Genomic DNA, 12,985 nt, shown 5'->3' with positions numbered 1-12,985 from the left:
GGCCACAAACACTGTCTAAAGATATCTAAAGAGTAAAAGGCGACTTTAAAGATACCATCACACTTCTTAAGATTAATGTGTAAGCTAAGTATGTCAGTAAAAAGAATCTGTACTTAAAAATGTAGTTTTTAATTTAGTAACTTGTCAAAAACGTTTAAACTGCAATTGGCTGCATTTCCTCTTTCAAATGTAGCTATTAGCTACAGTATTAGCTATCTAAAGCAAAGAATTTGTTTTGAGGTTAAGTTGGAAGATGCAGCAAAACAGATGTATATATAGAATGAGAAATTGCAGACTCATTTGATCTGTGAATTAGCACTGAAGACCACAGGGAAAAAAAATAAGAACTGACATATGTGTAATTATTGCCTATATTTTCAGGTTAAATGCCTACAAGATGCAAAAAGTATGCATATTCTTCATAGTAACTGAGACATCTAAGTGGTCAGTAACACATGTTGCTCAGTTCCAGTGAGGTCCAAATTATTTAGGTCTCTTAAGTGATAAACTTAAAACTAACTTTTCTGCTGTAATACTCTATTAACAGCAATACTTAGGAAACTGGCATCGAAGTTTAGAGAGTACTGTAGACATTTAAAATAGAAAGTGGTTTCAATATCCCAGAGAAAGAGATGTCTAAGGCAAGCAAGAAGCAGTGCAGACAAAACAATCATACTCATAATATTCTAAAGATAATATGAAAGATTGCTATTGAACAGTCTAGAATCTGAGGCTCCAAAATCAAACCAAAACTAATTCTCAAAAACAACAACCTCAAAACACCTCCTCCCAACTATAACTAGATGGTCATCTATAAAAACATGGGGATGGTGCAAGTCTGGAATAACTTCCAGCAACCAAAGACTCCAGCTTTCTGCAGTCTGCTTCTGACATCTCAAATCCTCATCTACATCAGTCTTGAAAAAAAATGTTACTGTCCAGTTCCAGTGAACCAAATAAGAACACAAGAAAGAAACCTACAGCTCAGGTCTAGAGCTCTTCCCTGTAACAGCCCTCAAACAATTAAAAAATTAAGATATCTGTCTATCTAGAGGGCTAAATTACAGCTTTCTACGTCCTCCTTTGAACTGTCAGTATCACTTGCCACATAAGGAATGGATCTTTTCAAACAAGCAGGATTTATGATTGTCTTCTGCCCAATTACATGCCACAGGTCTGACCAATATGGTCCTGGACAGCACATGTGGAAGCCTCTTCTTAACTCTTTGCAGAGGGGGGTTGTAGAAACTGCTAACATAAGCACAGTTATCAATATAGAGCATTTTAACTACCCTGACCACCACCAGGTATCAAACAAAAACTTCATTGTGAAGCAGCTATGAACAGCAAACAAATCAATGCAAGCTGAAAACTGCAGAATTAAAGAAGAAGAACCATGGCTGATGTCTTGCTAACTACACTTAACATTCCAACTAAAACTGTACTTCATAAGCTATGCATTACTCTTCATGCATCACTCTTCAACCCCAAATCAGGTTTCCACCATCTCTCCAGCAGTTCTTAACACAGTGAACAAAGTTCTATCTGTAAAAAATATGTAAATATAAAATCATATATAAATCTTGCTGTGCAAGACAGATATACTGGAAGGGACAGAAGGCAAGTACTATAAGGCATTTTAAGTTCTGACTTGCTTTCCAGAACCCACTGCATACAGCAATACTAATTGCTTCTGTAATTAAATCCTGTAAGTTAAATGTCTTCTATTTCAGCAGCTTTGAAACAGTAAAAACAACATTTTCTTGAGGCTGAGGTTGTGTTATATTTTGATGATGTTTAAAATTCTGTCAGTAAGATTAGATTTGATAGTTCCCTTTTTAGGGCTCATTAAAGTGGCAAATTCTTAACAACTGTAAGGAATTTCAGTGCTCGGGTCCAACTGAATGTCATTAATTTTGATTCACTTTAAGAAAGTCAAACCTACATCTGCAAGTACCTCATGAGCAGAGGTAATACATATTTTAATATCAGGCAGTATGCAAAGGAGCCTATCACCAGCTGAGACTGATGACACTAAGACAGATGAGATATATTAAAATACTCAGAAACAAATTAGGAGAGGAAGAGTAGGCTACTGATGTGCAGCAAAATAGTTTAAGTCACCTAAGTATCCTAGATGCTTCTGGGTGCCTAAATTATGATGAAATTACTATGCTAGAGATCCCTACTATGTATTACTAATAGCTCATCTACTGGTGGGGCTGCTGGTTATTTTATTTGCTGCTTCAAACCTCCAAGCAACACATAGGTCATCAAAAAGCAATACTATGAACACAAACTATCATTAAGTAATGTTCCTAGCAATGCCATGAACAAAAGCTCACTGCACCAAAAAATAATTTCCAGCTTTCACTGCATCATCTGTTTGTTTCTTCAACAATACAAATATATCTTCACAATAAAAAAGTTAACCTCTGGGGGGTGAGAATTAAAAACTGGAGTTTATAGGAGAAAAAAAAAACTTGAGAGGTATCTAATAGGAAACAATAGAAAGTAACTGAAACTAACGTTAGTACTTGGAATGCTTGATATTCTCAAAAATAGTTAAAAGTTACAAGACCTATGACTTCTTGATGCCGTTCCTCAATTTCAAAAATCCTACAGTAAAAAAAACCTCTTTATCTTAACTTGGGGATACATTCAAGACAGTGACTTTTTTTTAATTAAAGTCTACAGTATTTGATATGATTTCTTCTAATTACATGCCATCGGCAGAGTCTTAGGATTAGAAGAAAGTGTTTCCTTTCATACCCATCTGACTCTTATTTTTAATCATTTCAGACCAGTGCTCATTAGAGAAGCTGTCAAGCACAGTAACTCAGTTCAATGTGTATTTCAAAGAGCTTTCAGTGCACCATGAGGTTTTAACATTCCATTCTCACTTCAATGTGTGATATCTGTGGATCAACAACAAACACATCTAAGCTCTTAAAAAGAATGTAATTTTCACCATATTCTCTAACTCATATTTGTACAAGAGAGATAAGAATGTTAACTGGCAACAATAAAATGCTGAGAAATGTGTGAAACTGAAAATTCAGAATGCAGGATTAGTTTCCAGTTTCATAAACTGCATAAACCAACTGGATGACATGCAAAGACTGGGAAATCGTAAACACATTTTTGTACCACGCTGGTATTGCATTTAATAACTGTGGCCTATTTTAAGACATACATTCAGTTTTACTAGGCTGCTTGTCTGTTGATTCAGTGACAGCAATCAAGAGGGTCACAGCTCAAGTCCTAGCCAGTCTGCCTTTGCCAGCAACCTGAAAAGATTCATAAGCTAGAGAACAGATAAGAATAAAGCGTTTCCTGCAAAAAAGGTGGAACAGCAAGACCATAAAAATCCTATCATCCAACCGTACAACTCAGTTCCATATATTGCTCTCTTCAGCATCTGTACTTTTGCTGTAAAAATACATGCAAGATACATTTGTAGTCTCTTGGCGTATACTACGCTGATGTATGCGTGTACAGTAATTTTATTGCTCACATGTAGCCGGTAGACAAGAGTGGATTTTAACTTGTTTTACTGCAGAAACACAAACTGCTTTCTAAGATACTTAAATTTTCTGTTTAATATAACATTTGGTGCTCATTTCAGCTGCTGTTACAAATTCTTGTCACAAGCTGGGCTACTAGTTATATTTCTAAAAGAGGCAGGGTAAATTCAGTTAATCTAGTGCGACAGGAGCTTGGGTAAACAAGATTTGGTGCCTCAAAGTTCAAGGGGAAACGCCAGATTTCTAACTGTTATTCCCCGCTCTCGCTATCAGACCTGACTCACTGCCAAGTGTGTGATCTAGGGTGTAAGGCGCCCGGGGGGGCACGCGGGTGATGCTCTGCCCAGGCTGCCCCTTGGGCGGCAGCTGGAGCTCCTCGCTGAGCCCAGCTTAGCATTCCAGTTTAGCATTCCAGCTTAGCATTCCCGGCAGCAGGCCGCCGTCGCCATGGCGACGGCTTTGTCAGCTCCCACGGAGTTCGTGCCCAGCGCCCAAGGATTTACCTCATGTGCGAGCGATGCCTCCGCTCAGGCCCCTCCGCCGCTTCTCCTGCCGTTCCCAGGCAGCGGCAGCCGCTCTTCCGGCCTGCTGGAAGCAGAGACGGTTACTCAAACCAGGAGCTCAAAACCACCTTCCTGAGGGGAGCTGCATGGAGGGCAATCATCAGGTGACTAACACAGCACAGCAAGTAGCAGGAATGACACCAACAAAGCCTCTGAAGAGGAGTAAGCAAGATATGCTCTTCTCCGTGTCAATCATTTGGAAAGACTCAAAGTCTCAACCACTCAGGTGGGTGAAACAAGTTTGAGATATACAGGACACACCACAGCACATTACTTTTAGTAATACATTTTAGCTATGTTTTGTCTGCAGAAACTAATGGCACTTAAAATAAGCACAAACCAAACTTCAAGAAATGCAGCAGGTGATTTTTTTTAAAAAAGATACAACACAACATTCACAAATGAGAATGGGAAGGCACTTAAATCTTATCTAAATTCTTATCCTCCATAAAAAAAAAAAACACCCACACATGTGGCATGTGCTATTAGCAACAATCTTTGATTAAAGGAGTTAACTACTGAGATACTAACCTGTTAAAAGCAATAGCACAGGTCAGGCAAAACCACTGAACAAGGAGCTTCAGCCCTAACAACTCTGACCTTCCACTGTGGTATAAATAACTTTTGTCTCAGTTACACTAATAATTAAAATACTTCCCAGTTTAACCAAAATAAACAATCACTGACAACATAAACAGTAAACATGCTTGTTTATATGGCGACAGTTGCCTTTGTTTTACACATCTTACACATCTGTATTGTTTATTTTGTAATTTTTACACCAAATAGAGACATGAGATGGAAACTTTCAGCTGAGGTGGCTACAGATGTGTAAGGGGGCAGCAATGACAGCAGGAACGCACCAGGAAGAGGCATCAAGATGCATCTAGACAGAAAACTTAGACTTTTGCCAAGATTATTCTACATGCAGTAAAATACTATTCACCTTTGGTCTCTGTTTTGCTATCCTGTATCACTGGCCAACTCTCAGCTAGTTTAACCCCTTCTGATCACTTCAAACAGCTCTTCAGGGCTGGTTCCCACCTACAGTAGAGGGTGGCCTCCACAAGAGCTGGAGGAAAAAGCAGGAAGAAGGCAACAGCTCATGAGGTGCCCCAGCAGCACCCCAAAGCAGTGTGTATTTACAGCTGGTCACAGCATCCTCCAGCGCTTAGAGCAATAGGCTCCAACTACCTGTACGTTTGAATAGCCAACTTTGAGGATGTTCTCACCACCATCAAACTCTGTTCTATAAGAAACTTTGATGTATTTCATAGAGCACAGGCATAGACATTTACCAGCAGCAACAAAAAGATTATAGAAGAGTGAAAGAAAGAACTACCCTGATTTACCATTTACTCCAAGTGTTTAGAAATTCTTAAAGCATAACAAGTGAGGAGTGAAGAAATTCCTAGAATTCCAGGGTCCGTTAACAGATCTCAGAGGATGGCCAGAAGCACCGTAACAAGACGGTCATTTCTTATCACCTTCCCCCAGACAGCTAAGACTTCAGATTTCATTGTCCATAAAGTAAACATGCCTGCTCTTGTTTGAAACTGGGGTCATATTCCCCATGAAATTAAAAGCGCTGCTGCTATTTTAGCTCTCTCATGGGCCTTTTCTGTGTACATTCCGTTCTGGACTCCTGTGCCCTCGTCTCACTTTAATCCCCCACCTTTTTTTTTAAACTCACATTTTTAATGTCAGTGCTTGGTACTGCTTCACTATACAAAAACTAGCGTTAAAAGTAAACATTCACGTGTGCTAATGTGCAAATGCCACTTCAGGGGGGAAATGGAAATAAAATTCTACCTTATGTCAAATTAAATTTGAGGTAGTGTTCCATAATTTACATCTCATCTGACATTCAAATTAATATAAAATGGCATTAGTTTAATTCTCCACAGTAAGTTTTTCTTCAGTCATACATAAAATATTCCAGAGAGAAAAATTTCTTCCCTAGTACCTAGTGAATCTGGCAACCACATTCTGAAATATCATTTGAAGAAAAGACAAAGAACGACATTCCCTGAAGGATTCTATCCCCAAAATTTGTAAAAACATGTTAGGAATTCATAACTATCTTAAGCAGCAATCTTCAAAGAGCCAAGATACAGGGACCAAGGCTTTCAACTTTACATGACTGAGCTATGGGCTTTGCAAATACAATGACCACCTCTATTATTAAGGTCTCTGTTATATAACAGAGGCCATGCACCACCCTCCGTTTACAAGGCTGCCCTCTCAGAACCGTCTGTCCAACTTTTGGGACACTATTATCTGAATAGGTGACAGCACAATAAGCTGTTTTAATGCTTTAACCTTATTAGCCCTGTCAACATATTACTTAGTTGTCTGGGAAAAAAAAAATAGTATTTTTTCTGATAAAAAAACAACATACAATTGATGACATTCCAGGGCTCAGTCACATATGCACCACAGACTCCGAATAATAAGAATCTGTCTGTGCTCTTTTACTAACATCTCCAAGTTATTCACTGGAAAATCATGTAACATGTTTAAGACCTCCAGGTCTGCGATGTCACAACAACTGATGATCTGAGACAAGGTGACAGAACTACTGGGCAAAATCACAAACAACTTGCTGCATAAAATCCACACATTTTCCTGGGGAAGATTTTCACTTCATAACCACAACCTGTTAGTTGTTAGTTCCTCTCTTTTCTAGGGAACATTACTTGCCTTTTTTCCTGTGGGATGTCCCAAGCAGGGCACACTAGCCCTGCTCCGAATGGTGCAGTTTTGCCTGTGATGTTCCTTTCAGTGTTGCTACTATGCCCAGTTGTGGTGTTAGAGAAGGCAGACAGAAAACGTTGCTAACACAGACTAACCCCATTACATGCTTGGTTTTTTTTTGGTCATGTTATAAAAGATGACAAGAACAGCACACAAACTACACCACCTAGTAGCAGGTCATGAGCAAAACATGTAAAAATATTTTTTAGAGAAAGTATTAGCAAAATTCCACTGCAAGAAATAACAGCCTCTAAATAATCTGCAATATTAGACTCCATAATAATTAAAACAAAAACCTCACCACCCAACACAGGACAACTTCACAAAAGCCAACATTTGAGCTGTTCTGTACCCTGTGAAAAGGTTCTTCCCTTCTCTACCCCTCCTCCCCTAATTAAATGGATTCTTGGGCCTACTTTTAACAATCAGACAAATTGATATAAAGCCCTCATGGAAACACTCACTTCCACAAACCATATACAAGAACATAAGAGCACTATGGCTACACGGTTCTTTCACAGCCCAACTCTTTTGCTAGGGCAAAGAAACTGTATTCAGTTTTCCCTTTGGTGCCATTGTTAGATCCGAGTAACTTGGGCTTTTCCTATAGGGAAAACGTGAAGAAGGAAAGAACAGCTACAAGTCAGGAATACAGGATCTCTCTGCATCAATGAAGCAAGCTGTATACTAATACATAACAGGGCATTAAACATTAAGAGTATATTTGAAAAAAGTTATTGAGCAATACTCAGAGGAATCAATCATACACCCAACTCCTTAAACAAATAGCAGGAGATTGAGTTTGTACAAGTTCTACATACCAGCAATGCAAACATGTTTGTGTGTTACACCAACACAGCTTAAACTCTTTAAAAAACAAAGGAAAATCCAAACCAGAACCTCCTCAAACCCCCAAAGCCCAATTAGAAGTAATAATTCAGTGTTCACAAAAATAATCATGTTGACAAACTTAAAAAAAATCAATACAGAGCCACTTTAGGTAGCAGTATCTTTAGTAACTGCTGCTCAGCTTAATTCCTGAGGAGTCAGAGTATTGATCCTTTTGGAAAAAACCTATTAGAAGCTTAATCTTCATAAGAACACAAGGATACCATCCAACTGAATATAAACCACTATTAAACTGAAAACCACAGAGCCAAAATTCCCATAATTAAGCTTATCTAAGAATGTAAGCTGCATATTTGGCAGTTCTACTTGGGGTTAAAGAAAAAAGCCTTGAGGAAATGAGTCCTTAACAGGTTTTACCATATTAATCCTCCGAATAAGAGAAGAATGGCAACACTCTGGGCATAAGGTATTCTTAAATTACCTTTTTATATACATTGAAAACATGAAATTCAGAGTTTAAGGACTACTTTGTCCCTTCAGCAAAGCTACGTTTTCGAATGCTGTCCTCTCATACAGGGACTACACAGATAAGAATTTTCCACTAGAGGTGGAGACAAACCAGTAATTTAACAGGAGGCTTACCTCACACTACATTAGTAACACTACCCGATACTGAAGTACTCTGGGAAGCAAGGTTACAACTATCAAGTTATCCAAAGGAGAAAAAAAAAAATCTTTAGTAAAAGTTGCCATAGAGGCTAACATGCACCATCACGTCTACATCATTGATCCTGACAGAAAACACATTCTCGGTACTTTTATCCCCAAACAGGCCTGCTCCCCCACTGCTCCTCAGCAGTCTTGCCCTGCAGCAAAACCAAGTGTTGATATTTAAATTATTGCTCCACAGAACACCACTAGCTAGAGGCTGCTTATAGCATGAATTCTAGATATTGAAGATGGATCTACTTATTTCCCCCTCACATAAAAAAAAAGGGAAGAGACAAAAATAGGAGTCCAAGACTAAATGGTGTGAAGAAAAGCTGGCAAATGGTGAAATTCAGGTAGATTTTCACTCAATAATCAGTCAATTAGGAAAGCTGAATCACTGTAAAACCCTGCCTCCTTCTTAATCAGGATTCATTGCCAAGGGACAAGACTAAGATGACAGAACCAGGACAGCAAAAATTCTAACTGGGTACAGGGCACAGGGCCAATATCAGTATTCTGATATGCTGCCCTGGAAGCTGCCTCTGTCCTCTCCCTGACTCACATACAAGACACACAATGAAAGTTAAGTTGAACAGGTTATAGAAGTAGAAATGTTAACAAAGTAGCCTGATGTGCCTCCCTTGCAAGTCATAGGAAAAACAGGAAGTTTTGCGGTCAAAGCTTTATTTTGGTCACACTAATATTTCAGAGTGGCAATGACAACACACTTATCTACTCTTAGTGTAGTTACCCTAAGAAATAGGAACTTTTACTGAAAATTAATCTAGAACTTAACATTACGTATTTGCAGCGTTCGCATCAAGGACTCTAGTTATGTCTCTCTGCTTCAGCTCAGCAAACCTTAAAAATTTGCCTGGTCTCTCTCTTGTCTAGCAGCTTTTTTTTTTTTTTTTTTTTTTTTTTTTAAATTTAGTTTCCTAAACACACTTTTTGAAGATTTCACAGAAGCATATTCCCCCAATGCACTGGAGTAGTAAGGCAGCCGACAAACTCTAACATGCAGTGCAGACCACCCTCCTCTAAGCGTGTGCAGAGACCCATGACTCACAACAGTCTCAATTACAGCCACTCTTCCCACTTGAACTGAGGATACAATTTTGCAGGATAGAGGCAGTTCTCCTGTTACTCTGAAGCCCCTGCCTCACTCTCCACAAGCCGAACTAGTGCAACAGTTGTAAAGCTAGATCACGTAAAACAATGCTCTCAAAATTACTTCATTTGCTTCTGCAATAGAGCTGCAATTTATGCCGTTACAGATTTGCAAAAAGCTGTACTAGTGCTTATCACCGGTAGATGAGTCAATTTACACCTAAGATATTAGACAAAGTCAGTACAAGAAACTCAAGTGCAAACGTTCTCAAGTGAAAGAACAAAGAAAAGCCCAAAACACTCCACAAAGGTTATGCGTGATTAGTGATTAGCAACAAAGGATGTCAAACGAGGGAAAAAAGAAACACCCAGAGGTTCAGAGAGAAATTACAAGTTTGCTTACCCTGTATGTCAGATAAAGCCAAGATGTCAATGAGCACAACCTGCTTAATCAGTGAGAACAGCTTCACAAGTGTATCCAAATGTATCTACTAGGATCGGGACTTCTGACACCCATTTACAAATGACAAGCTTGACACTTCAGAAAAAGTGTGAATTATTAAAAAAAATAGAATTTATCAACCCATATAATATAATTCAGGGCAAAAAGCTACAGTTTAAATAGCCTTTTATTACATTTACCTGAATTGCTTCCAACTATTTCAAATAATCTGCTGCTAGTAGTACGGAATAACTTTTGCTAATACTTAGGAACAAAGGTAAGGCAGTTCTGTACAGAGCCTTATATAAAAATTAGTCTGCTAACGATTTTAACAGAAGTATTAGATCACATTATAGGAAAACACTTGATCCTCTTTTAGTAAAAAATAGATTAAACTGCTCTCTATAAAGATTAATCAATCAACATAAATTATAGTTTCACTTTTCTTTTATGCAAAAGGTGACACACCTTCACCTTTAAAGAAGAGAAAAAGGTCTGAATGAGCAACGTGAGTTACTAGAGACGCACCAATGCTTTCACATGAAAAAGGAAATACACAAAGGCATGTCAAATAAGGAACTGCCTACAGATGTTAAATTGTGTTAAAAAACAGTAGGATGTGCAGTAAGAAGAAAAAAATGGTTTGTTTATAAAATAAGTTACTAGTTAAAGTCCTAACTTCAAGATTTTATTGAGCATAAGACAGAAAAGGATTCACAAATCCGAAAAAGTAAGAATATACAGCAAACAGCTACATTATATTGATATCTCCTCTCATTCCCAACTTCACTAAACAAGGGCAAGGGAGGACCTCAGACTATCAATGAATGAGTAAAAAGAACCTCTAAATAATGGTTCATCACAGAGGTTCATCATTAGCCATCTATCTGCATGTGACTTTCCCTCCTCTGACCCCTCTGAGCACTCGTTACCTGCATCCTGTGACTAAAACCAAAAGTTTCGAGATATTGCTTTCTAAACTTGCCATGTGAGAAGATAGGTTCTCATCCTGTTCTCTTGATTTTGACATTTTCCAGTAGAAAATACAAAATTGAAAAACACACACACAGACTGTTTTTGAACAAGAATACCTCAGCGACTTTAGCATTTTGTCTGCAGCCTGATAAACAACATTAACTTTTTTTTTCAAATATGTACTTTTTTATCAAATTAAAAAAATGCCCACTTGAACAAGCACAGCAACATTGCTCTTGTGCCAATTACTCAGAGCAATTGGCTGCAAGGAGGTCACTGGGTTTAATCTTTAGTGCCAAATTAACCAGCTGGGTTAGTGAGGCAATTCAAAGCTGGTATGTGTGATCTCTTCTCAGACTTGACAGAGTTTTAAGTTCTATCATTGTTTCTTACCGACACCTCCTTAGAAAATAGCAAAAAATCAGTTGGGATACAGATTACTCACTAGCCACTACACCATATTTATCATCTCAAACTAGAATGCAATTTAGGTCAGCTTATATGTAAGGCTCATTTGAAAAACTGAGAATAATGAACAGAGCAGGCAACAGTGATTCTCAGTGGAAACAACAAATGTCACCAGGAACCTCAGGACGTATGATACTGCCTTCAGTTTCCAAAGTGAAGTCTGGGGAATTACAATCATTTCATCCTTCTGACATATTCAACATAGACAGTACATTTTACTGGATTTGATCTAAAGGAAGTCTTTGAGAAGAGCTGTCTTTTACCAAGCTCTAAAAGCTGTCCAATCCCTGAAAAGGCACATCAGCTCATGGCGCAAGCAGAATAGATCTTTCTTTTTCCACCATGGTAAAATGCCTGCTAAAACAAATTTATTTTTATAAAAAATATTCTTCAGGAAATAATAGAGCAAAATTAGGAATGTTTAGGTGTCGCACAGTTTGAGGTGCAAATGGACAGACCTCACCCACCATTTGCAGAAGTTCTGAGTTAGAATATGCTTTTTCATCTGACCTATCCGTGGGAAGGTACTTATCTATTCAGGAAGTACTGTCAGTCTAAAGCCAGCTCTTGTATTAAAGAGAAAATATTTACTTACTCCAGAGAGAAAAATCTGATGCCTTTATACTTTTGACAAGATTTGTATTTCCAGATATTTAGTAAGTATTCACAGCTGTATGCAAGTTCCAATAAAATTTCACCCAACAATTTTCAAGTACTGAAACCAGAACATACTATGCAACGCCCCACTGACTAAAAGTGTTGTAGATATGCACCCACAGTATCTCAAGACCAATTCTGGAATTCTAAACACAAACAGGAATGTTTCACTGGTGAATTTTAGTTTTTAACAAACTAAATCCATGAATAAACGTTTTCCTTGCTCCTCTAAATTTTTAAATAGCATTCAAGTGGCTCCTATTCACAAGACAGAAGTTTTGCTTTAGATAAGAGATATCACTAACAGATTTGTTACCAATGCCTCTATTTTGAGCTTGGTTCTGCCCACGCTCTGGTTACATACACTGAGTTAATGTAATGCCTTTCTGCTCAGTGTATTTTAAATGCAGAAATTGAAGCCAGTGCACATCGCAACTGTTAAATAAAAAGTTTTCAGGAATATAACTGTAAGAATATATTAATATAACCATATGTTAATCCTTAACACCTGAAATGCTGTATGCATAGCAGTAATATACTTTGAGAAAGCCATTAACCACCAAGTATAAATCAGGTAGAAATAGAGGTCCTTGCAAAAAGTGATCGTTAGATACCAGGCTAATTGTTATTTCTTTGCATGATCTTTTTCAAGTAAAGAAGAAAATAAGGATTCCAAATAGGCTGAGCTGAAGGGACAAGAGATTAATTTAAAGATGTTGATAGACAAGCTCTAGCAAATCTTGTTGCAGCAGATTAAGTTACTATCCTCAGCCTTAGATTCTGCCCAAGCCCAGGTCAGAAGTCACTGAACCCAAAAGCAGGGCTGGCAGGAAAAAACATGTACTGACACCTTGGCCACTTCAGTGCTGCAACTCAAACCTTAGTTTGGCCCTCTCCTCCATACACCGCACTGAAAGGACTGAGAA

The 12,985-nt window shown here is 38.1% G+C and overlaps 1 protein-coding gene across 2 annotated transcripts in view; it reads right to left on the bottom strand.

Moving 5' to 3' along the window:
* MPP5 (membrane palmitoylated protein 5) overlaps positions 1 to 12,985 on the bottom strand; it is a 46,120-nt gene that overhangs the window by 25,065 nt on the left and 8,070 nt on the right. For both annotated transcript variants that reach the window (XM_026038204.1, XM_026038205.1), the window contains exon 2: positions 4,031 to 4,115. The gene's annotated coding sequence lies outside the window, so the exon portion shown is untranslated. The remainder of the gene's footprint in view (positions 1 to 4,030; positions 4,116 to 12,985) is intronic.

This window comes from Nothoprocta perdicaria, unplaced genomic scaffold (assembly GCF_003342845.1).
Source record: "Nothoprocta perdicaria isolate Ctin4 unplaced genomic scaffold, notPer1 scaffold_204, whole genome shotgun sequence".
In the NCBI taxonomy this organism is placed as follows: domain Eukaryota; kingdom Metazoa; phylum Chordata; class Aves; order Tinamiformes; family Tinamidae; genus Nothoprocta; species Nothoprocta perdicaria.
The sequence above is the reverse complement of the archived record's forward strand: the minus strand, read 5'-3'. Positions and strand labels throughout refer to the sequence as shown.